The sequence below is a fragment of the Mastigoproctus giganteus genome, chromosome 10, assembly GCF_048544385.1.
Source record: "Mastigoproctus giganteus isolate SK-2022 chromosome 10, ASM4854438v1, whole genome shotgun sequence".
Lineage (NCBI taxonomy): Eukaryota > Metazoa > Arthropoda > Arachnida > Uropygi > Thelyphonidae > Mastigoproctus > Mastigoproctus giganteus.
The window spans coordinates 127139548-127166505 of record NC_143584.1 but is presented as its reverse complement, the minus strand read 5'-3'; the positions used below and the strand labels follow the sequence as shown (position 1 = coordinate 127166505).

The following is a 26958-nucleotide window of genomic DNA, read 5'->3' as shown; positions in this document are numbered from 1 at the left end:
GTAAGGGCGCTGTGAACCGGGAAAGTTTCGGAACCTCTGGTCTATGGTAACTGAAATAAGACAATTTTGACACTCAAATGATTTTAATTCCCCAGTGAATACTCCATCGATTGTCGTTCCATTACGTGTAATATTTACTAAGGTATTTGACTTAATATCTAAATTGAAGACATCTTTCATAAATTTAAAAAACTTCTTTCCAGCCTCAGAATTTAATTCTAGATTGAAATCACCAGCGAGAACTACAGGTATACGATCCAGTGACTTTTCCAATAATTTTGCACCTTCAATGGAATACGGCATCAAATTCTTGTTTATGAATTTTTGAATTATATCTAAGGACATGCCTGGAGTGATGTATATCGCAACGATGAAAATAAATTCACTATTGAATTTGCACAAAGATCCGCAAATGTGTCTAATTTCATCTAATACCGCTGTCGCATTGCTGCTATTATGTTTTGCAACGATATGTGGTGTGCTGATGGTAATTGAACCTTCACGTTGATATATCGCAACACCACCACTACGAAATCCGACCTTTTAAATTGAGTGACACATCGTAATGGTTTAAGTAATATATGTTCATCATTATCCAACCACATTTCACTTAATAACGATATTTTGGATTGCTGTAAGATTGTGTCCGTTTCGATATCTCGAACATGGGCCCATAAACGTTGTACTTTCATTGACGATACCGATATACCACTTTGTATGAAATCTTGCAGTTCATCCTGTAGAGACGGTAGCTTATTATTTTTCAAGCGATCTAGTTCAGTAGGAAGTTCTATATTACTAGTAGCTTTGCCGTGGTGAAATGTGAAATCGTCGTGGGGATTTGTAATATATAAACCTTGCAATGAGGTCACTCCAGATAACGCCACGTATACAAGTTGCTGTTAGGCACATTATAGCCACAGCAGCTTATGTGCCATCAAGCCTCCATAAAAACAAGTTGCTGTTGATTATCTTTCTCATATTTATATACAACTTTGTCTAAGGTCCCTCCTTGAAATTTATGTATACTCAAAGCACAAGCACATACACTGGTGTGCAAAATTTAAGAACCAGTCAGGTTTTCACGTGTAGCTTCTCGTAGGAGTGGTTTGGATATGGAAAAAGCATACCAGAGGAACCTCTTGAGGTACACAAATGTTGAGGGAAACAACATCGACACGACAACAAAACGGCATAGAGGAACTTTATTCAAAAATGGCAACATAACACTGGCTACCATGATACAGATGCATCACTGCCAAAGATGGAACAAAGGGAGGAGGTTTTTTTTTTTTTTTTAATGAAAACCCCAAACACAAGAACTATTATAACTTATAGTACTTAGTACCGTGCCTGTGTTGGAGGTGGAGAAGGCGAAAGAAGATATTTGTTGACATTAGACTTTAATTTCTGTAGTCTATAATTTTCAGGAAATACGTATGAAGAAAGTTCCAGAAAACGACAGTTAAATGAATAAACGAGGAAGATGAAAAGTTATCCTGTGAGTTTGAAGTTGGAGATTAAATGGTTTGTTTCTTTCGGGATTTATTGGCCGCATTGGCAACTATGGCCATAGTGCACCAGACATTAAATGGATATTGGCTGCTGGCGGCACGTGTTCGGACTATTTTGAAAGAGAGAGCGGGAATTATAGAAGCCAATTCAGAAGAACAGTGCCCCTGAAAGTATCTGTAGAAAAGGCATGCAGCAGAAACAGTACGTCTATGAGACCGAGAGTGGAGAGACCCTGTTAGAGAGGAGTCATTAATTAACCTAACTTCCCTCTTCTGAATGGAATGTAGAAGCCTGAGAGAGGTTTTGGGGGCACCGCCCCAGATGTGAGGACAATATTCCATGGTAGGGCGGATTTGCGATTTGTACAGAGTGAACAGTTGTTTGGAAGAAAAGTAACGCATAGAGCGAAAGAGAGAATGTGCTTGTGCCAAGAGAGATTAGAAGTCAGGGCAATCTCCAAAAGAGATATATCATTTTGCCTAGAAATCGAAGTGTCACCAAAGATAAGCATAGGAGCAGAGGAATCCTTTTTGCGAGATATAAGACAAGACTGAGTTTTAGAAGGATTGAAATCAACTAAGTTGTGTTTGTCCCATTGGAGAATTACCTGGAGATCGGCATTTCAGGAATTGGTAGCGGATATTCGAGAAGTTGAGCCGACCGGGCTAGCCGAGTGGGTAAAGTACCTGCCCGGGCAACCCAAAGTTCGCGGGTTCGATTCTCGCCTCGGGCTTGGATCAAAGTACTGCAAAAACCTTGGGAGGTGCAATATGGCCACAGAAGCCGATGCGCCAACAACTACCAAATCAAAAAAAAAAAAAAAAAAAAAAAATCGAGAAGTTGAAGCTGATTGAGAAGGGCAAGCTTTCTCAAAATGGAAAGTGGAATGCAATGTGCTATCATCGGAAAAACTATGGATAGGATTTTCGGTCAATGGAAGAAGGTCATTAATATATACGAGGAAAAGAGTGTGGGAAAGAACTGAACCTTGGGGGACACCAGAATTAGTGGAGAAGTTAGAAGCCATACAGCCATCTACCATCACCCTCCGTGAGCGACCAGAGAGAAAACTGGATAACCAATTACAAAAAACAGTTGGCAAACCATAAGATGGAAGCTTGTTTAGAAGACCTTTATGCCAAACACGATCGAAAGCCTTTGAGATGTCAAGAACAACTGCTTGTGTTTCACCAAACTTTTCCATTGAATTTGTCCATAAATGGGTAACAAAAGCCAGAATATCACCAGTGGATCGACACTGACGGAATCCATACTGGCGATCGTTGATCAGACGGAAGGTTTCTAGGTAGTTTAAAAGTTGGCGGTTAATTGATTTCGCCATTACTTTAGAAAGAGTAGAAGTAATTGCAATGGGACGATAATTGAATGGGAGGGACTTGTCACCCTTTTTAGGAACTGCCTGGATATGAGCAAATTTCCAAGCAGAAGGAAAAACATCTTTGGAATAAGAAAGTGAAAACAGATGGAAAAGAACAGGAGTAAGTTCTGGAGCACAGGTTTTGAAAACAAGTCGAGAAATACCATCAGGACCTGGAGCTTGCTTAGCATCGAGATTCGTCAAAATCCTTCTGACATCCTTTTGACGGAAGACCACAGGAGGCTGGGAATGGTGGGACGTGTTTTATCAAGATCATTAATACATGAGGTGGAATCAAAATGGATGCTATCAGCTTTATCCTTGGCGGAAGTGACAACAGAACCATCTGGTTTTGGGAGAGGTGGGAGCAGAGATGGCCAATAGCTTTAGCAAGAGACCAGAACGCTCGGCTACCATTAGGACAAGAAGCAAGTTTTCTACTCTTAGCCTGTTCAAAATCTATGTTGTTGTTATTTGGTTTTTAGGAGCATTAGCAACTAAGGCCATATTGTTCCGGGATATGCGGTGGTCATTCCCTGACCTTTCCGCATCCTCCGTATTTGGTCGTGACGGGCTCGAACCCCGGTCTAATCAAGAAGCGTGTGCTACGCACTGCTGCTCTTTCCCACCTGGCTACGGAGGCGCCTTCAAAATCTAGTTTAGACTGATTAATGACTGCTTTACAATTGTTGCGAGATTTGGTGTAGGCAGAAAATGAAATTGAAGAATTGGAAACAAGCCACTTACGATATGCAACATTCTTCTCTTGAACAGCCTTAGCACATTTATTGGAAAACCAAGGTTTAGATAAAGGACGAGATTTTAAAGTGGAGTGTGGAATAAAGGATTCCATTCTTAAAAGAATATTTTTACTGATACGATCTGAGCAAACGTTGACATCAGAAGTTTTGAAATAGTAGTCCGACCAGCAAGGAAAAGAAGAAAAGAAATCTTGCACATAATCCCATTTTGCATTCTTGTAATTACCTAAAGGACCACTCACTTCGACGGTGTACTTAGAATGGTTGTTTGTGAGAAAAAGATCAAGCGTGTTGGCTGTATGGTTAGGATTGCCCGGTATTGTTCTAGATTAATGAACACAATCTGTGCAAGGTCATTAGAAATTGCAAAGACCTCAGCATCTCGACCAGCTGGGTCGGTGTGATTAGAAAACGGAAGCCAGCTGGAGTTGTGAATATTAAAATCACCAAAGAAAATTACCTCACTGTTAGGAAAGTTGGACTGGAGAAAGTCAAGTTGCAAAGTGAGAAGTCAAAGAGCTCCAAGTGATTAGTGGAGTTTGGAGAACGGTAGAGACAACAGATGATTTTAAGAGATTTTAAGCCAGAGAAGATCGAAGAGAGGAGATTCCAAATTACCGCTTCTCTGACAGGGATTATCGGAACGGCCATATGCACAAGTACCACCTTTGAGGCGAAAGGAATCATACAGTGAATAATTTGGGCATCTGAGATGAGCAGTAATTGAATTAACCGATAACTGGGATTCTCTCATAAAAAGTACATGGGGTTTGGCAGACTGCAAGTGGAAATGGACATCGTTGAGATTAGAATTGAGACCACGTATATTTGTGAAATGAACTAGGAAATGTGTGGAAGGTTTAGATCTTTTCGCAATAAGCTTAGTATTCAATAATAAGAAAAGTGGGGGGGGGGGATGCTGTAGGAAGTAATGAAATTGTTGGATATGGCGTACACATGGGAAGAATATACCCAGGATCCTTGACATAGTGTGGTTTCGACAAGGTAGCAAAATTAGCTAGCTGATCCGGAAGCCCACTAAAGAGTTACCAATACATGTGGACATGTGTATATGTAATGGGCGGCACCTAGAACGTCTGTTCAACTCCGCCTCGTGTCTCTGTGAAGAACAGTATCACTACAAATGGGCCAGATATGTGTGTGACGTACGTTTGTGTGTTTTATGTGTGTGTTCTGTTGTTATGTTCTGGCCACTTGGCTACCCAGAAGCATCAGTCGCCTGGACAGATGATTCTGGGTACTCGTCCACACCACGGGAAGGTGGGCCAGTTCCAGTAGAGCACGTAACGCCTCAAAAGAGACTCTGACCCACCTGATGTTGCCAAAAGGTGGGCCAGATTCCTCCGGGGGCCCATTCCAGAGGAAAAAGAAAGGAGCGAGAGAGGGGAAAAAATAATAATAATATTAATAAAATAAAATGAAAAAAAAAAAATAAAATAAAATAAATAAAATAATAATAAAATTAAAAAAATAATAATAAATAATAAAAACTAAATAAATTTTAATTGTAATAAAGAAGGAGAGAAAAAAAAAAAAAAAAGAGAAGAAAGAAGAAAGAAAAAAAAAAAAAGAAGAAAAAAAAAAGAAAAAGAAAATAATAATGATAATAATAAAGTAAACACAACCCGTGGTGCTGGTAAAAAAAAAAAAAAAAAAAAAAAAAGGACACGTGATAATAAAAAAATAATAATAATAATAAATAAATAAAAGAATAAAATAAAATAATAATAAACTAATAGTAAAAAAAAAAAAAAAACAGACACACACAGACTGGTGCTGGTGAGAGAAGAAAAAAAAAAAAAAAAAGGGTAGTCTTCAATAAATACTCTTGTATCCAGAATAATTCAGATGTGGAATGATGACCTTTAGGATCGGTGCAGTGACAATTCATGCAGACATGAACCATAGAAGAAAACTATTGTCCCGCTTGCTTACACAGTTGTATTTGGTGGATTGTTCTGGTGCGCTAATCTGGCGTTGATTCTTTTTCTGCGTGCAAACACCTCGGAGGCAAAGTTCTGAAGTGCTGAGAGATTATTCTTATTATGCAGAAGCATTTCCTCATTCCCCGGAGAGAGATCTGGAACGTCAGTTCGGAGCTTCACCCTAAGATCGTCGTAGATTGCACAGTTATAGAGTTACCAATAGGTTCGGTCCGATGTACTAACTGCGGCCGGCCTGCGAACACCGTTTTAGAGCTGTACCCTCGAAATGTAAGGAGAATTGGATCTCGCCATGATGTTCATGATAACCTCATCAGTCATCCTGCATGATGGAAGAGATGGAGAAGGGTTGACCGAAACTTAGTTCTGGAGACTAAACATGGATTCCACCACTTCAAGCCGCCAATAAGCAAAGTAGTGATATTGCACAGGTTGATGAGAGTCATCTACCATTTAGGTGGTCCTCAGTAGGAGATATGGCCACACCTAATGTTGATGGAGGCTTTGCACCGCCTGTTCATACTTAGAACAATGTTGTTTATAAGTTCTTGCGGTAACAACGTAAGGTTTATAAGTTCTTGCGGTAACAACTTAAGGAATTGGTATTGCTTAAGTTGTTACCGCAAGAACATTCCTATGTCAGCGCCACCTTCAGCTGCTGAAAATTTTCCCGCTAGGCATTTCTCCAGAGCGTCCCTAATGTGTTCGATGGGATTTAGATCGGTGGGACGGGCAGGCCAATCCATACGAACAATGTCTTCACTTTTCAAGAGCATTTCAACAGCTGCAGTGCGATGGGGTGTGGCGTTATCATCCATAAACACGAACTCGGGGCCAATGACACCTCGGAACAGACGCACATGGGGAAGGATTACCTCAGTACAGTAGCGTGCAACGGTTACAGTACCGCCTTCCAGTTTATGGAGTTGTGTACGTCCATCCAAGATAACGTCCCCCCCTCCAGACGAGAACACCTCGACCGCCATATCGATCCCTTTCAGTCATGTTTGCGGGGTGATACCGTGTGCCAACCTCTCTCCAGATTAGCTGACGTCCAGAATCGCTGCTGAGACTGAATCTACTCTCATGAGTAAAGAGTACATGTACCTTAAGTAAAGATTTTGTGGATGTAACTTTTAGAAATAGTATCAGTCCTTAAGTTTTGCACACCAGTGTACTAAAGGAAATTAACGTCTGCATGTTAATTTGCGGCGCCTCCGTAGCCAAGTGGGAAGGAGCAGCAGTGCATAGCACATGCTTCTTGATTAGACCGGGGTTCGAGCCCGTCACCACCAAATACGGAGGATGTGGAAAGGTCAGGGAATGACCACCGCATATCCCGGAGCAATATGGCCTTAGTTGCTAATGCTCCTAAAAACCAAATGACTAACTAACTAAATAACTAACTAGCATGTTAATTTACTATTGTTCTTGAATGGAATCGTAGTTGATCGTTTTATAATAGGTACGGATTGACTAGGTAAATTTTTATCTTACACTTATTGTTTATAACAAGATTGAAGGTTATGTCCCATTTTTGACTCAGGAAATTTCATCCAGACTCGTTTAACTGTTTCGTTGTCCTCAAATTCGAAATATACTAAAGTACCGATCGCACCTTTTACGAATCCATCGACCACATCTATATTTTATTATTATTAATATATATATTTATTTGTATAATCATGTACGGTTTTCCTTTCAATAATCGTAGAATGTATGGGAAGTTCTGGAGTTTCACTCACTGAATTTTATTTTGCATACTTGCTAATTGTTTTTCATAATGATATCCGTAGTATAAATCTTGTGCAACCACTTCATAGTTTCATCTACAACTAAAGCATTTGTAGATTAAATGCAATTTGCAAATTTTCTGGAGTATGCATTCGCATAATTTTCATTGCCATATATAGCAAATGTTGGGGAGTTACTCCACGACGATCAGATCTACTAATTTCGATCGATGCCATCATAAAGGGAGTAATTTTCAATCCATTTTTAAATTTTCGTGCATATCCCAAATATATAGCTAAAAAGGAAAGTTCTTCTGCATGTATATCAAATATGAAACTTGGAGATGATTTCTGACCCGGTGCTATACATAAATATTTATCGTCAGACCATAATAATATTTGCTGTTGAATTATCAATAGTTCATCGTCATTGTTGACATGTTCCACAATTTCATCTGAATGTTCCTGTTCACTATCCTCATTTGTTCCCAAGAAATCTTCACTCACTTTTATACCGTAGAATTTGTACAGATGTGAATTTATCAAATACCGTAACCATATTTTCATTATTTTCTTCTGCACACATTCTTGTAGATATGATGATTTAAATGTGAGTCTTCGTTTTATGTGTACATTAATGGCATAATCGTCATCTAATTCTCTAGGTAACTGATGAACCATCGTATGTACGTTAACTGGTACATTTATTACTTGTCCAATGATCCTATATTGTCCATGTTCATAACGTAAACGACGAATTTGCATAAAGGGTAATCGTGGTGATATCAAACGCTCAGTTACAACATCCAGTGGAGGCAATTGAGTAGAATACGTTGGATATATAAATCCGTTTGACGTGGCCATAGTTAGTATCCGTTCCTCTTTTAACCAAGTATGACATGTATTACATGTCATGAAAGTACTCACTTCTTGTAAATGAAATTCATTTTGAAGTAATTCATATGAAGTTGTTGGAAATGGCTTCAAATCTAATTGAAACCATAAACGATCACAAACAAACAAACAAAATCCAAATGGGTTTTTGTACACTAGTTTTTCAAACTCACTGTCAACTCGTGCAGACACTATACGGATCTAATCAGGAATCTCATTATTAGCCATTTCTAATTTCTTTTTTTTTCGTGGACGATATTCCTTCATTCGTTCTGGTGGAGTTCTAGATTCATGATAAGTATCAGGCATAGTAGAACCCTGTGGTTGAATTTCATTATGATTCGGAATATTTTGAATTTCTAATTTCCTTTTCTTCCGTTCACGATATTCCTTCATTATTTCAGCTCGAGTTTTTTTGGGTGCAGTTTGAGAACTCCCAGGCATAACGAAACACTCTTGTTGAATTTCTTCTGGATTCACATTTCTGTCGAACTTCCCTTTCATTCTTTCACGATATTCCTTCGAACGCTGGGCTGTAGATTTTGGCACAGTCACTCGCATATTAATCATTATGCTGATATAACGGTGTAACGTAGCGCGTCACTGCTCAATTGTACTTATTGCGACACTGCACTTGTTGCGTACAATTGAGTTTTCTTGTGCGCATGCGTTATACTTGTTGCGTCACTGCACGCAACAAGTTCAACGCATACGCGTCGGGTTTCGTGACGATTTTTAGGTAACGTAACGCTTTTTTCCAAATAACGCTAGTAAAAACGTTTTTAACGTCAAAATCTTGTGGTCTGATAAAGTAATTTTCAAAGTCGGTGAACACATTTGACACTTTTTTTTTTTTTTTTTTTTTTTTTTTGGGCATTGAGAACTATAATATCCCATTCGAAAACTAATTAAACACTCGAGATGTCATTGTTTTGGCCAGAATTTTCTCTGAGGGGATTGTTAGGATAATTTTTGCAGTGAAAAGTTATTTCAGTCAGCTGTTTATTAATCCTACAAGATTTTAATATTCTAAAGTTGAAGGAACGGAAAAGCCCTTTTTCATGGATGGTACTCCTTCAGTTTATTCTCTCGAAGTTGCGAATTTTTAAATGAAAAGTTACCAAAGAAATAAGTCGGGCTTTTTGCCCCTGTCGAGTGCCGCCACCATCAGATTTAAACCGCTTTCAAACTTTTTTCTTTTCTGTTTGATTATTTCGCGCACGAAACCTAAAAACAGCTATAACTGACAATTCGCCAAATTGATTATTTGTCATTTTTGAAATTTGCAAATATACCAGAAAGATTTTCATACGAGGAATAAAAGACACTATTTTAAATTTAAAAATTTGGATTTGTAAAGTAATACATATATAGTTTCCGTTATAATGTTTCTGTACTTAATCATGAAGTGAAAAGTAAAGAAAGGATACTTCTTAAACATCTACAAAAAATGAAACACAGACTCCAATTTAATCATTTTTATAGATGCGAAAAAAGCATTTTTAAACTCCCACATCTAGAGGTCCTCCCAGTGTTGTTATATGACCCTGTCATTTCTAAGAGACAAGGTGCGGCTTCACGATCATCTGTTGATGAATAAACTTAAACTACAGGGCTGACACAGGTAGACGATTAGACTTGTCTCAGTATGAACAACTGAACTCATATTTTTTAACTGGCAAATGTTTTCCTTCGAGAACAATACATCAGGTATCAAAACAAATTGATTTAACTCATTCCAGAATGTTTTTCAAAGAAAAATAAACGCCACCTAATGCACATCGTTTTGAATTATAACTGAAACCCGATTTCTGACACAAAAGCCAAACTTTCAGAATACAACGACAACCCTACAATCACAATGTAAAGGTGCTATGCTATAATGTCCTCAAAGCAGCTGTAAATAATGTCCGAAGTTTAATTTCGAAACCGGTAAATCATAAATCACCTGAACCAGTGACTGGAGAAAGAAGAAAGCCTCTTGGCCTTCTTCTCTCTCCAAATTTCCCAGCGTTACTTTACCATCCATCCATCCATTCTGATGCATGGACATTAATGCAGGGAAAAATAAAGTTTCAGATCTTCAAAATTGTCATAAAATAAGGCACCTAAACAAACTGGTTAGTTGAGAATAGGCACATCTACATTTCTAGGTTTAGCGGTACCTAACACGTAAATCCACAAATTTAGAGATATGTGAGATAAGTGTGAGCACTTTCCAAAAGTCCATTTGTGCCACCCTAGAAATAACTGTATATCATATTTTTAAATTTCCACCAATAATTACGTCTCTATTTTACTAGATACTCACTTCACGAAGAATAATTTCGAAGTTCCTATGGCGGCGTGTCAATTATTTTATTGAAAACTAAACTGATATGCAACAACACATTTTTATCATGCAACTACCTTTCTTAAAAATATATATATTACTCGATAAATGCAAATGCTTGTATTTACTATCGAAACTTCATTTAAGAAATTTCATGTATAATTTGTTAATATTATGTTTGGTGATTATATTTCTGTTCGAAACTAAAATAATATCAGCTTACTAAATTAACGAGTGAAATCACTGCGACGACCCTTGTCGGAAGTGTAAGTCCCAAAATACAAAATAAACAGTCTTGTGAATTGGGTTAAACTAAGAAAAGGCAACTGTAGCCGAGTAGTCAGGGTACAAAGTTATTCTAGCCACGCTTTAGGATTGATGATATCACAAATCACTACTCTGACCCCATCTGGTTCTTCAGGTGTATAAACAGAAAATATATTTTTATTTAAATAAGTCAGGCCACAAAGGAATATGATGGCTAACAAAAAAAGAAATGGCATACCAAAGCAATAGCTAACATCAGAAATAATTTTAATTCACAAAAAAGGAGAAAAGTCAGATATAAATAATTAAAACATAATTGTGATACCACATAATTGCAAAATATTCATTAGAATCATCCAAAAGAGAATCTCCAATCAATTTGACGAGAACCACGCGTATGATCAAGGTGTTCAGGAAAAACTTCTCAATTGTCGACCACACCATCAATCGGGTCATCAAAAAGTATCAAGAATATAACTTACCACTTTACATAGCATTCATATACTTCCAAAAAGCATTTCACTCAATTGAACACCAACCTCTTATGATAGCTTTGCAAAACAATGAATAGAACACCAGTACATCAGACTACCCCAAATATCTACTGCAACAGTAATGCAGCCATCAATCTAAAGCGAACAGGGCCTAAATTTAAAAATAATTGGAGTAAAACAAGGCGACCTAATAGCACCAAATCTTATCACTTTAGTACTAGAGATGGTAAGAAAATTAGACTGGAGTGATACCGGCATAAACATCTTAGGCAGGCAACTAACCAACCAACCTCAGTTTCGCAGGTTACATAGCCCTCTTCTCTGAAAGCAGTTCAGAATTGTAACGAATGATCGCAAGGCCTAAATCTCAAAAGCAAAGAAGTTGACCTAAACATTAATTATGACCAAACAAAAATAATGACCAACCATGTAGCCTCACTCATCAACATCGGATTCAAAACACTAAACTACGAAGAACAGTTCAAATATGTAGGCCAAATAATATCCTTCACCAATAGAATGGACAAAGAAATAGAATCCGGAATCAACAACTCTTGGAGAAGCAATTGGAGTATGAAAGAATGGATGAAAGGAGATTTGCCTATCAGCCTAAAAAGAAAGTTATGCAATATAATCATACTACCCACTCTAACATGCGCAGCCCAAACATGGTCTTTGACAGCAAAACAAGTAAATAAACTTAGAACATACCAACGAGCAATGGAAAGAAGTATGCTGGGTATAACAAAAAAATTCAAGATAAAATCTACTTCTATCAGACAAAAAACTAAAATCAACGATGCATCAAGACATCCAAGTCCTTAAAATGCAAGTGGGTAGGACATCTCGCCAGGAAACAAGAGGACTCGTGGGATAATCTCACAACTGTTTAGCTGCCAATAGAAGAAAAAAGAAATAGAAGAAGGCACAAAAGCAGGTGGAGAAATGAGTTAACATCCCTTATGGGCCCTACGTGGACAAGATTGGCATCGAACCGAGAAGAATGGAGAAAGTCTGGAGATTCCTTTGTTCAGCAGTGGGATTCTACAGACTAACATAACAACAATATTCTAATATAGTGCACGCTCACTATATTCTAAAATGTTCTTGTTTATACTCCGGCACAACCACCAGGTCAGTGGAGTTTACAATAACTCAATCAATACAAGTGTTGTTATTTGGTTTTTAGGAGCATTAGCAACTAAGGCCATATTGCTCCGGGATATGCGGTGGTCATTCCCTGACCTTTCCGCATCTTCCGTATTTGGTGGTGACGGGCTCGAACCCCGGTCTAATCAAGAAGCGTGTGCTACGCACTGCTGCGCCTTCAATACAAATGTATATCGTATTTAGCAGTCATGGGCTTGAACCCTGGTCTACTCAAAGAGCGTGTGCTACTTCACTCGTGCTCTTGACCACTCGGCTACGTCAGGCCTTCCTCCAGAGAAACAAACTAAGAGTTGGGCATAACAGCGATTGTCAGAAATGGACACATTGGAATGGGCCCCTCGTGGGTAGCACAGTTCGTATAACCACTGTGTTCTCCACGCTGGGTGGAAAAGACCTGAGTTCGAATCCCGTCAATGATGCGAGGAATTTTTATGGGTATTTTTCACAACGTGGCTGAGTTAGTCGGTTTTAGGCGAGATTAGTACGGGTTTTTCTCCCTAAACTCTGGTTTTTCGTCCAGCAAACATATTATATAGGGCGCAAGCAAAATGGCCCAAGTTGCAAGCCTAAAATCCTACAACAATCGATATAGGAATGCAGCCGTGGGAGTCTCATGCCGAGATCATTACTGTAGTTTCTTTAGTAATTTCCGAACTGCTATATGTATACTAGTCCATTAAACAAACTACTGTTCTCTTCAAAATTTACACTTTCACTTTGCTGTTATAAGACCTCCGTTCAACTGTTCTTCCCTCATTTCGGCTTTCGGGGAAATCATACTCTTCCCTCTGCTTTTCATGGTCTTGCGTCAGTGCCATGTGTGTTTGGAATGTTTAACAATAGTCCTTTTAAAACTATAAAGCCACTTGTATGTATAAAGTGGAGGTTTTAATCATCTCGAATTATTTAAGGTGCATTCAAATCATTTTGTATTTGTACTGAAACCTCTGTTTCACACTGCTTGATTATTTTTGTTATAAATTTAAATATTTTTAGGTGGTGCCAATTATATAGGGAATGGTGAGAAAGGTCAAGTTGAGGGCACTGATGAGGGAAATGGAAGTAATTATTTTCTTCCTGTTAGTTCAAAAACAGAAGATTCTAATGAAAATATGAAATCCGGGGAGGAAAGTAAGCATGATGAAAATCTTGATTTTCATTCCTTATGTATTAGAGGTAGGATAAATCTGTCATATAATTATAAACCGTTCTGATTGGGTATTAGTATTAACTCCGCAGATTGATTGAGTGGTAGAAGTGTGCACACTTTTCAAGAATCCAGTTGCGGCGAACGTCGAAATAAATGGAAATCAAAACTATTTATTGCATTGATAACTACAACTCTATTTTACTATTTACTCACCTGTCGAAGTATAATTTCAAAACTTTTGTAAGATGTTTATAATGAATAAAGGAAAACCATTTCCACATTTTCATGCTTTCCCAAGTGTGGGACAGGTGTGCATATGAAACGAGAAAGTGAAAGAAAATATTTACCTGATCGTTGTTTGTTGTAGTGTTTAGGCGCATCAGCGACACAGGCTGACCATATTACATCGTATATATTTTCTCTAAATTGCGTCTGTTCTGTGATCTGTTTACTGGATGAAAAAACCCGAGTTCCTGAGAGGAAAAAACTATTGCTACCATCGCCTCTGACGAATAACTCAGTCACGTTGTGAAGAAGGCCATAGAAATTCTTCACGTCATTGACGAGATTCGAACTCGGTTCTTTTCCACCTAGTGTGAGGTGGATTGCGATTCTACCAACTATGCTGGTAGATCGAGGACTTCTTGATTGTGCCACTCGGTAAATTTTTATGTACAGGGTGAGTCAATTAAAAAACACCCGGGTATACCTAGCTTATTTTTAGCTCTAGGTTATTTATCGTCTGGACCTTTTAACTCATATTTGGGTCGATTTTTTTTTGAATTTCATGTTAAAATTGGATCAAGTATTACTGTTTAGGTTTTACGACTTCCAATTGAAATTTTGTCTAATCACTTGCTTTTTTTTCTCAGTATTCTCAGTTGTTCTCTATCCTCGCTTTAGTTTAAAATCATCGTCGGTGTACTTATGAAACAAATGTAAACCGAATTTATTTGAATAAAAAAGTAATAATAACATAATACAACGGTTGCAAGATGAGGAGATACGACATAAACTGTCCTCGCACAGCCAAAAATTCACAGCTAAACAGTTGACCATCACATACAACTGTAGTGTCCTTTCCCCCCGCCCCTTGAAATAAAGTCGGTTTACGTTCGTTTCAGAAGTACACTAATAATGTTTTTAGACTAAACCGATTGAGAACAACTGTTGTGGAATATGCAAGTCTAAATACCGCACTTGAAAAAAGACAGAACTTTTGGAGACGGGGCTCAAAGAAGGGAGATTAGAGATGAGAGAAAATTGATACATATATGAAGAACGGCTGAGGAGGTGTGGTCCGCAAAGTTTGACAACTGGTCATTTATGGGAAGATCTGATTGAGGTGTAGAAAGCACTGAAGGGGTTGAGTAAAATGAATGAGGAAGGTCTGTTCTCCCTCGTAGGCAAGACAGCAACGAGGGGTCACAAATATAGAACGAATAACAGAAGACTCATGGATCTCATGAAGTTCGCCTATGGGCAGCGAATTATCGAACTCTGGAATAAGTTGCCTCCCAACATGAAAGAGGCAGTGAAGCTGGCTAGATTCAAATAGATTCAAAGCAAAATTGGATGGTTACTTTATAGGAATGGAAATAGTATAAATATTATATAAATATTCTGGTTTATATATATATATATTTGGCTGATGCAGAAAAAGTCCACTTTCTTTCATCAATTGGCCTTACTATCTTTCTTATTGAAGAAAGTAGCAGTTGTTTAAGGGATTATAAATAGTAAAATCTAAAGAGTAATACCCGGTCCAGTTTTAATATCAGATTCAAAACTTTCAGCCCAAATATGGTTTAATAGATCCATAGTGCCTAAACTTAAAAATTGCAAGAGACCCGGTGCCTTTTAATTTTAAACACGCTGTATGTGTACATTTCATTTGATAACTCTTTAAGATCAATAAATACTTATTATTCCCCTTTCATCTAACATGAAATTCATCATTTTTACAGATTATTATTATGTATTTATCCTAATTGAAATAAAACCACATTGACTATTGTGGCTTATATGAACATAATCAGAAATAAATTTTCATCCTCATAACCGAACATATCATGCCACCACTGCTCACAGAGTATCTTTTGTGATTCCAGTCTCCTTTGGAAAAAAGTTGTGGAATTACAGATTCAAATTCAGGTAAACAGTGCCAATGGAAAGATTTGTAGAAAGGAGCATCCAGCAGAAGCTGAAAAGTTGAGTTATAGGAGTGAAATGAACTTGTAAAGAGCGGTGACATTAATTAATTAGTCTTCTTCAGTGCCGTTAGAAAAGGGTCTAGCAGCTTTAGAGAGATTTAGAGTAGGGTGGTCAGAAGACAATCCTACTCCTCCAAACGGGAATAGCGGCTCATTTGCAGCGAACATATTCTCTTTTTCATCGCAAATCTTTTCTGTTTTCTAGAAATTTTTTTCGCACCAAATAAAAAAAAGTTCTGCTACATTTACGTAACAATGCGCCTATTCAAAAATAACTGCAGAATAATCTGAATTTTGCCGCTAGTGGCGTTTCCTCTAAGTATTTAAATTTTGGTTTGGGTTAAAGTGCTTTCCGGCAGAATTGCCCAGAAATCACCATATCAAGTTAGAGCGTGGTAAAAGTTTAATTTAAAATTGAATTTTCATTGCATGCTGTCCCATTTATTTAATTATAATAACTTTCAAAAATAATGTTTATGTTTTGTGCAGTATTTTATAAAACAAGTTTAGCAGTTTTTTTTATAATGAGCTAAAAAAAGGAATTGTACATTTAATGAATCGCTGCAAAGTACTTTTATCAAAATCTCTGTTCTGTTTATGGAACTGCTGTGGCTTCAGTAAATAGACTTTATGATCCAGAGCAGCATATAGTTTAAAAACCAGAAATCTCTTGTAAAAGGATTTATTTATTTCGGTTTTACTGGTGCAAAACGACTAAGGTTATAATGCACCAAAAAAAAGTTAAAAATTCAAGTAAAACTTGTAAAGTGAAAGTTTACTGACCACAAACGAGTTCTCAAGAAAATTATCAGGGTATGATAATGTTGCCATCACCATTTAATGGAACGCTTGTATACTATACTTTAAACCATTTTGTTTCCTGTCCCCTAAATATACCACCTGCTGTTGAAAAATATGTTTAGCGGCTCGGAAGTAGCAAAACAAATTTCATTTACAAAGTCTAAGACCGGGACTATGGCCATTCATGTCTTTGCATCATATTGTGCCAAAAATGTAAATATAGTCACTTGCTAATATTCCATTATATATCGGTGTGTACAGATGTAAGTAAGAGTGGAGCATTAAAAGTCCTGAGAGCATCACAGTGAATATAATCACTGTTCTCCGCACACCGGGTGGAAAAGGCCTGAGTTCGAATCCTGTCAATGACGTGGGCAGTTTTTATTGACTTTTTTCAAAACTTGGCTGTGTTTGTTGGTCTCATTCGAGGGTTGTATGGTTTTCTGGATGAATCCAACAAGCAGTCAAATCGAGCACGGAGTACATGAACTTACAGACACTATGGTGACGCCCCATAGCCTTAATTTGATTTGGTGTCACACTCACACACATACGGAGCATTGAAACGTTTCCAGTTGTAATTAATTACTTAAATGCGGTTAGGGTATCGTAACAAAGGTAGAACCTTTGGATACTTTACCTAACGAGAGCACTGACTGAAACTATTTCTAAGTGGAAGGGTGCATAATTACACGCGCTTTGAATGACCATGGTTCAAGCCCACATGACTGCTAAATACGGTGTTTATTTTAATCTCACTATCTTATTAACTCCTTTGACCGTGTGGTCGCCCCAGAGTATAAACAGAAAATTTATTTATTTATTATTAAGCATCTAAAAAATTTGGTATTTTGTATAATTTTATTGAGTTTTCAACAAGATAGTTGTAACACCAACTTTAACGGACTGAAAATAGTGGACAAAAATGATGTCTAAAAGGCTGTGTGTGTGTGTGTGTGTGTGTGTGTGTGTGTGTGTGTGTGTGTGTGTGTGTGTGTGTGTGTGTGTGTGTGTGTGTGTGTGTGTGAGAATCTTTGCAAAAAGAGGATTGCATGACATTATAATATAATTTTGCAACCTACCCATCACTGCCTGAAGTCAGAAGCTCGCATTATCAATGATAATGCATAAAGGTTAGTGAAAATGATATTCCAATAAGGTTAATTGTAATTAGAGGAATAATATAAAGATAACGATTACATTAATTAGAATTAGAACAATAGTATAATGATAACAGTGATAATTAGAATGATAATGCATTAAAACGACGACAGTAACACAGCGTTATTTACAGGGGCACGGGAGCATTTCATGGAGTACATTTTTAATATTGCCAAAGATCTGCTCCTTTAGTTTCAGTAGGTTTTGCTTGAACTTTTATCGAAGACAGATTACTCTAGCATGCTTTTCTGTGTGAGCACCGAACCGAAACTTGTAGGGAAAAATTATTCCCAAGTCTGAATGGGTTGTGACAGCTAAGATTGTAACACCATTGAATGTTGAGACTATTACGATTAGAGTTCACCTTAAGGAAAAGACCATAAACGCTTTTTGGGTGTGAGGGGTTATTGACAAACAATACTGTTGGAGGTGTGAGGAGATTTGAACTAGAGTATTATAAACGGCACGTGTGGTGCCTTTATGATCGACATTAGGAGCCGTGGGGATAAGAAGTTTTATATCATCAACATGTGTTAAGATATTCTGCTTATCGCGGACGAGAGGTGCAAGGGTAGCTGTGGATAACAATCCAAATAGGATACCCCCCCCCTTGGGGGAGACACCGGCAGAGATACTTTTCTTATGAAATCGGCTACGTGTGTCGACTTGTGTTACCCCATTATGGAGAATCGATGCTAGGAACCTGAAGATGCTACTATGGATCAAATAATATGACTTAAGAAGACAGGGGAGTGCTGGCCCATTGATGGCATCAAAAGAAGCTTTGATATCTAAGTATTGTGATTGCAATATTCTTATCTTATTTGTGGCTTTAATTAGGTTTGTTGTTGTAGACCGATTTTCAGTGTCATGATGGATCTGTGATGACTTTTCTCCAAGTAGTTCATTTGTTAGGCTATGCATTTTTCTTCATAAATGGAATAGGAAAGTACTTCCATTTTAGAAGTTGTTAGTATTAGGATGGCTAAATGATGCAAGGAAGCAGATTTTTTTCTGCACCTGACAAAAAAAGGAAAAAACATTCTATAATTCATACCTTTCCCATCGCCAGAAAATAGCTATTCAATTTCGCTTTGAACTTTACCAAACTATCCTCCTCGACCACTGTGGTAGGTTTAAAGCTAGTGTCTACAAATCTACAATACACTTCCCGAAAGTGCACTTCATGAGATCCAGTCTTCTGTTACTCCCCAATTTTTGCATTGGTGACCCCTGGTTCTTCTCTCTTCTACCAATCAAAATATATCTTATTTTACTGATTCCCTTCAGGAGCTCATATACTTCTATCAAGTCCACTGTGCCCTCACGTGTAGCGCCGTTGGTAGAATTGCTGTCCTCCCCAGTCTGCGTGGAAAAGACCTGAATTCGAATCCCGTCTTTGTTTACAACGTGGCTGAGTTAGTTGTTTTCAGGCGAGGGTAGCATGTCCCCCCCCCCCCGGAACTCAGGTTTTTTGTCCAGCAAACAGGCAAATCGATATACGGCACAATAAGTTGCTGATGCGCCTAAAACTATATAACAAATAAACAAGACTACCCTAAGATATATAGTACCTAGCTTTGCAGTGAGCACCTTCTGTGCCGTTCTTCGTATGGACTTCGATTCACCTTATCCATCTGGTTGCCCTTTCCAGAAGCCCTATCTATCTTCAAGCGTGGCCTACAGAGCTTAACAATATTCTAAATGCGGTATCACCATCGTTTAACATAAAGGGATAATGACATCTTTTTTTCTCTACTTACGAAAGTCTTATTATATCATAGACAGAACACCATTTGCATTCCTTGCCACATATTTGTACCGCATGAAAATATCGTATCTGACTGAAACGTAATTCCCAAATCATTTTTGAACCACTTTTAACTTCACCCTAGCTTGTAACTCTTGAATTTCTGTTCTATAGATGCGTAAACTTACGCTTAGAAGTATTAAGTTCAGTTGCTATTTTTGAGATCATTTTTGCAACCGATATCTAAGTCAGTAAACGTTCATTGGAAAAGATATTTAAGATATCGAAAATCATTTTCACCTCTAGGTTAAATCGATTATTCAGAACAATATAAAAGATGAATTTGAGATCGAAACGAATATATTTAAATCGAATGTCTAAAGCTGTTTCAAAATATCCTCTGATTATTTAAAAATGAGAGCAGAAATATTATAAGAATGTGAATGTTTTTACTGGTTGTTTTTGTTTTTGTAGGGTTTTAGGAGCATCATCGACTAAGGCTATATTGCTCCGTGTACATTGTCTGTAAATTGCGTGTATTCTGAGGTTGATTTTCTGTTTGCTAGACGAAAAACCCGAGTTTCCGAGAGAAAAAAACCATGCTGCCCTTGCCTGAGACCTACTACTCGGTCACGTTTTGAAAAAAACCCCATAAAATTCCTCCAGTCATCAACGGGACTCGAACTCGGCCCTTTTTCAGCCGATGTGGGGAGGATGGTGATTCTGCCAAGTGTGTTACCCACGAAGGCAGTTTTTACTGGATGATGTTGGATAACATTCCACAACAGAAGGATGTAGAGACTTCAGATGTGCACTATGGATCTATAGAGGCGTTTCTATGGACTATGCAAAATGCTTTGATCAATTTTGAAACCTGAGAGTTTATCTTAAAGTGCAGTTCACAAATCCGACTTCAGAAATTTATTGCTGAATTCAAAATGGGCTTATTTTTTTCGAAATCTCTTAACAATATATTTTTTAGAATTATTACAGTAGTGCAAATTGGTTTTCATGATACCTGGTCATAGCGAGATTTGTGAAGAGACTTTTTTTCATTAGTTAACATGCAGTTAATCAAAGTTAGTAACGGCGCCTCCGTAGCCAGGTGGGAAGGAGCAGCAGTGCGTAGCACACGCTTCTTGATTAGACCGGGGTTCGAGCCCGTCACCACCAAATACGGATGATGCGGAAAGGTCAGGGAATGACCACCGCATATCCCTGAGCAATATGGCCTAAGCTGCTAATGCTCCTAAAAACCAAACAACAACAAAGTTAGTAACAAACTAAAATAGTATTAATAGTAGCAAATGATGCAGTGAAGGATTATGCAACAGCATCCTTCAACAGCAACAGATAGTAGTTTGCTATAATCAGCTACTCGCTAAAGCAAAATTTCGCACATCGGCCCTTCAAATTTGACCTTATCCATTAAATTGGCCCTATTCTCATATGTATCCACCGAGAAAAATAAAGGGTACCATCCGCATTTAGTTTACTCCCTCCATTTACTCGTAAAGCCTTAAATATTAATTAGGTCTCCTTGCAGGTACCTAGTTTACAGGTGCTGCAATTTTCAGAACTGAAGTCTTTCTTGGTTAGGGTACCCTTTTGTGTCCTTGACTAATTTTGTTGTCTTTTCTGCGCCCTTTCCAATGGATCTACATCTTCCTAAAATAAGGCTTCCAGACCTGTATTCTGTAGTCAACATGCTGCCTAACCATTTCATTATTCAACGGCATAATCATTTTCTTGACTATGATGGCAAGAGGAAAGGTGTATGTTTTATATAATTTTAAAGCTGACTGAGTTTTTCTTAAAAATTAAAAATAAAAAAGTTTTACCTGAAATAAAAAAAAATCTAAAAAATATGATGGTTCTGATAAATATTGGAGAAATTCTTATTTTTAATGATTTGGAATAAATATTTTTATTTCTTTAATTCCGTTTTGCCTGCGAAAGTAAATTATCCTGCCATTACTTTGTTTTATGTATGGTGTATTCATATATATATATGTTTTAAAAACAAATTATTAATAAAATATTGTAGTTTATTTTACCACAGTATTACTTTTTTTAAATGACATAGACCAGGAATGACGAAGCAGTGGCACAAGTACTGCAACGAGTAACACGCATGTGGGAAATATACGGGCACATGACCACCCAGAAATAAATTTATATTATATAAAAAAAAAAAATGGAATTTTTTTTTTATTTGAAGACAAATTTGTTTTACAGCTTTTCAACCACATCTGGCAGCGAAAACCTTAAATGTGCAGAATGTTGCAACAAAATTCACATTAGACTCTTTCAATTATTACCTTGGGTTCAATTCCCATCGACGACTCGAGGAATTTCTGAAGTTCTCTTCATTTGAGTTTGTAGTTAATTAGTCTCATTTCTCTATGAATTATTTCGGTGTTTCCAGCCCGGCTAGCATGCATATTGATCGTGAACACTGCCAATTTGAATGTTCTCCTGGCTGAAAAAGAAGATATATATATATATATATATATATATATATATATATAATGACTAAACAGGAGCCCTCCCCCACATAAGATACAGCATATATTCACATTATAGCAATAACGACTACTCAACTGATTTTAGTCAGTGTTTTTTTTTTTTTTTTTTTGCGAAAATTGTTGTATTTTGTTTCAGATAAGTTTGGCACCCCGTGGAAATAGTTCCCATCGCCCTCTATATATCACTATTCCATATTTGGATTTATTTTTCAAAAAAAAAAAAAAAAAAAAATCACGTTCTCTTTTTTGTTTGTTTTTCGTTTCCAGCGTTTTCTTTTATAATGTTTTTTTATTATTATCATATTATTATTATTTCTTTCATCTGGTCACCCTGCTGTGGGTATTCCCCCTGTGCGGAAACAGTATTCCATGGGTATGCAGATTTGTGGTTTGTGCGGTCACACAAGAAAGGTAACTTGGAGAGCAAAAGAGAAGGAATAGGTTTTTCAATGCAGACGAAGAAATATTTATGATTAGCTTATGTCAATAAAGTTGGAAGTCAGGGATATGCCTAGTAAAGATGTGATATGGTCTAGAAATGTCATTCTGGTTACAGATAAGTATCGAAGTAAAAGTCTTCGTGACGAGAAAGAAGCGAGTACTCAGTTTTAATTATCTTGACACCATTACTTATGGAACGTAGTGTGTATGTATTTTAAACGTACGTTACTGCTCCATTAACAATGTACGAAAATGCAGTAATAAACATATAAAAACACAAAGAAAACAGTACGATGAAAAATATAATCATAACAAATGTTACATTTTCCGTTTAAAAATAGTCAAGTTTTCAAAGTATATGTATTCGCAATATTAGCAATATTTAAAAAGCATTTATTGGACTTAAACCTCCATATTCAGTGTTAAACGAAATGAGAAATAATTTTTTTGAGTGAACTTCAACTAAAACAAAGTTTCTTCTCACAGAGATCTAAGGCTTACTTGAGACTAAGGACACATTCCCTGAGCAGTTCAAGGCCACTAAAACTAAAGCCTATGCTATAATGTGGCCAACAAACCAGGAACTTGTTGAACTTACCCTAAACCAGCTGAATTTACATATTAATTAATACATATTTACACCCTACAATAAATTCTTCTGCAATTGAAACTTATATTCCATCCATGTTTGGATTGTAATATTGAATCCTGAAATAGTTAACCAGTATCGCTGGCATATATTTTGCTATCTCCTGAGCTATACTTCTAACAAACTTAGACAATCAATTATGGGAACTTATAATGATGGAAAAGAATATTCAACTTTTAGCTAAATTAGAAACTCGAAAAATGGATGTATCTGAAGTGCACAGGCTCTTTAAATGCCAGACACCAAAACAAGAACCTAATATACAAAGCTAACTTATATCAAAATTGAGGAACCTAGACCGCCAACTAGTTTCTTCCCCATATAACACTAGTAGAATATACAAGAAAATGAATGTTAATCCTTGAACAATTGCACGCCAATTGCTGATAGTACGATTCCTGTAAGGAATTAGCAGTTGGGGCTTCAATTAGTACCAAATGGGGCTTCAATTCTCAATTTAAAGGACAATTTTTGCAGATCATTTATTGAGAACATTTTGCCATACAGTTTCTGTAGCTCTGCTGCCATGTTATTTTATGTTTTCTATAATTCCTGCGATCCCGTGTCCGAATTGTAAACGTCCTCTAGCCGGAACTGGCCTGTATTGTTGTATTAACATACCCCCCCCCCCCCTGGCGTACGGCCATATCAGGTCTACCTTTGCGATAAATAAAAAAACTATTTTAGACATATGCTAAGTTATTACATACATTACGTAGCTTCCTTACGTACTTTATTGTAGTAAAAAGGCACAATAGCGATGTAAAAAAGTCACTATTTTCCAACAAAATTGTTATCTACAAGCAATTTTATTGGTTAACTGTTAACAAATAAACTCTAAATGTTTTCATTTTTAAATGAATATAAATGATGTATTAAACAAAAAAAAAAAACTGTTTATAAATATTTTCTATTGACCACTACTTGATTTTTATTCATGGGGATATTTTTATTCATATGGAGATACGTATCTTCAATTATGTTCAAAATTAACAGAATGTTAATTTGGAATTAACAAATTAATTCAATTTTATTATGTGAATTCACATAGCATATTTGTAAAGGGTAAATATGGCAAAAGAGAATAATTTATACAGATTCAAATTAAAAATAAAAACGTGATTAATGCTCAGATTGGAGAAAATTGGTTACAGTGCAATGAAACACTGTGCACATGTTTTAGTGTAAGGAACCCTAGGAGTAAAGGTAGTTTCATAAGATCAGGGGGGGGTAGAAGTTAAACAAAAAAATTTAGTAAATTGTGTAGGTGGGAGTTGTGCTTATTGATCGTGTATTACCTGTAAAAGAGTATTGAAACAAAATATGAAGTGAAATATATTAAAATAACATGAGCAGTTAATAAAAATATAAAAATAAGGTGAGCTGAAATTAAGCGATAAAGTTAAAAAGGTATCCTGTGGTCCACAGAAATCACTCTTCCAAAATTCGACGAGGGCCAAGTTCGAAGATTATTTTTGATAAAAACTATAAGTGTGGTTGGTGGTTAGGTTCAGTTGGGAGGAAGTGGGTTATAGTACAGTTAGGCACCAGTGCACCTAAGTGTAAGGATCCCGGGTGGGGGGTAAATTCAGTTTATTAAGGTCGTTAAATTTATACTCCATATTTTACATCCTTCTGTTAACCACTCCGTTTAATCTTGCCTTTAGGGGCATTTCATTTCGCTTCTGTACCAGCCAAAAGCGCGCGTGCTTTTGGCTGGTACAGAAGAGTACTGGTACGCTGGTACTTTTGGCTACTTTAGAGCAGGGACAGCCAACTTTTGTTGCATGCGTGCGGCGAGTTGGCCCACCGAACTCTCCTTAGTGGCCTATCTCTTGAGGTGAAAAAAATATATATCATAAAAAATTATACAAACGGCTTGAAAAATCAGAAATGAAACTAAACATATATAGGAGAGCTTTCCAAAGCGTGGGACGTTTCATATCTTACCACCACGGTATTGCCATTGCCAGCATGTCAGTATTGTTTTCATTCACTTCTTTCCTTTCACCGTATATATTTATTTAATGATTGATTAAAATTAAATTGTTGATTAATACATAAATTTACATTTATTTCTTACACTTTGGTTGGTGATAATGAAGAATGTTTATTGACGTTGAGGATTCATATTATCTTTACTTGTTTATTCCTATTAAAATTAGCTCTTTGGAAACGTTTTTATTTTACTTTCATGGTAGTTGGCCCCCACTTCTTCCCACTTTTTTTTATTTATTTTTCCATAATAAATTGCCCCTCATTATACATAAGCGGATTCTCTCAATCATCAGAAAAAAATCAGTGATGTTGGATCGGTTCTAGTATTGTTTTTTATTGGATTTTGACTAATGGATTGGTAGTTTCACGTTCTTCCACTTAATTTTATTTTATTTTGTATTGTAGTTTTGAAATGTTTATAGCATTATGTTTAATTTGAAAAACTTTTGTTTCAGACAGGATAAGTTTTCATATTTTGATCATATTATTGATACTTCACTGAAAGATGTGCGAATGATTATTTCAGTACTCAGAAAATAATAATAGCATTCAGTTTCTACAGTGGTAATCTAAAATAAGCATTTAGAATTTTATCCGTATGGAATTGACTTCAAAGCTTAAGTATCTGTACACATATTTATTTTGACGAAGAGCTAGTTTTTAAATTAACCAAAATAGTAATCGAAATTCCATTCGTTACATTCTCGCCACACAAAGAGTACGTGAGAGTGAAAATAGTACTTAACTGGGATTGAAGAGAGTTAGTTGGAAATTTTTTTATGAAAAACAAACATCGTATTTTCTGTAGAAACATGGTAAAATATGTGATTCACATGTTCAAAGTTCTTTGAATCAGAACAGAAGATAAAAGTGCTGTCATCGAGGAACAGGGTACAGAGTTTAATCAAGCTAATACAGAAATGAAACTGAAAAAAAAAAAAAAAAAAACCTAAAAATAAACGTTTTTAGTTGTGACTGACTTATCAGTTTGATATCTGACAATAACTATTATTTTAAAAGAGCATAGTTGAAGCAGTCTAAAAGACAATGTTAAGAAACGATAATATCTATGTATGAAATTTTAAAATTCCTGGCTGTAATTATCATATGACATAAGACTGTGTGTATTTTTCTTTATGACTATTTACTAAATTTTCATTTTACGAGTATTTGAAGCAATTTAGTATGAACATATTGCCCTTTTGATAGTTTTGTATATATTATTTTTGCAAAAGTTCTTTCATTGTGAATAGACTTAATAGACCTATGTTTTGACAGCATTTTTTTTTATATTGATTTGCAACAATTGGTTTCAGATTGATTTTTTTTGGACTAATGTTATTCTCTCTCTATCTCTCGTATTCTAAATTTCTACTTCATTATTTAACTTCAGTAGTAGTTAAGAAGATAGAAAAAAAAAAAAAAAAACTATTAGTACGAGTAGATTTGTCTCATTACATGATGAGCCAAAGTGACGTTTCATTAGTACTTCAAAACAGAATAAGCATTACAATTTAAATGATAATACTAATCATAGTACTAATTTTCGAAATATTGAAGTGTATATATTAATAACATGATCAATGTTTTGTTTATTTTTAGTGACAGGTGATTATGTCAATAAAAATAAAAGGGCATACATTTTCCCAATATATGTGTTGTGTATTTTGACTTATTTCACCAAAAGTTTACTTAAATTCTGAATTTTAGCTACCAGCTGGCCAAACAGCTATCTGGTTTGTACGCTCATTCGATTTCA

The 26958-nt window shown here is 36.4% G+C and overlaps 1 protein-coding gene across 1 annotated transcript in view; it reads left to right on the top strand.

The window, feature by feature from the left end:
- The window catches only part of LOC150079280 (uncharacterized), a 177122-nt gene that overhangs the window by 96939 nt on the left and 53225 nt on the right, over nt 1-26958 (top strand). The gene's annotated exons all lie outside the window — the stretch shown is intronic.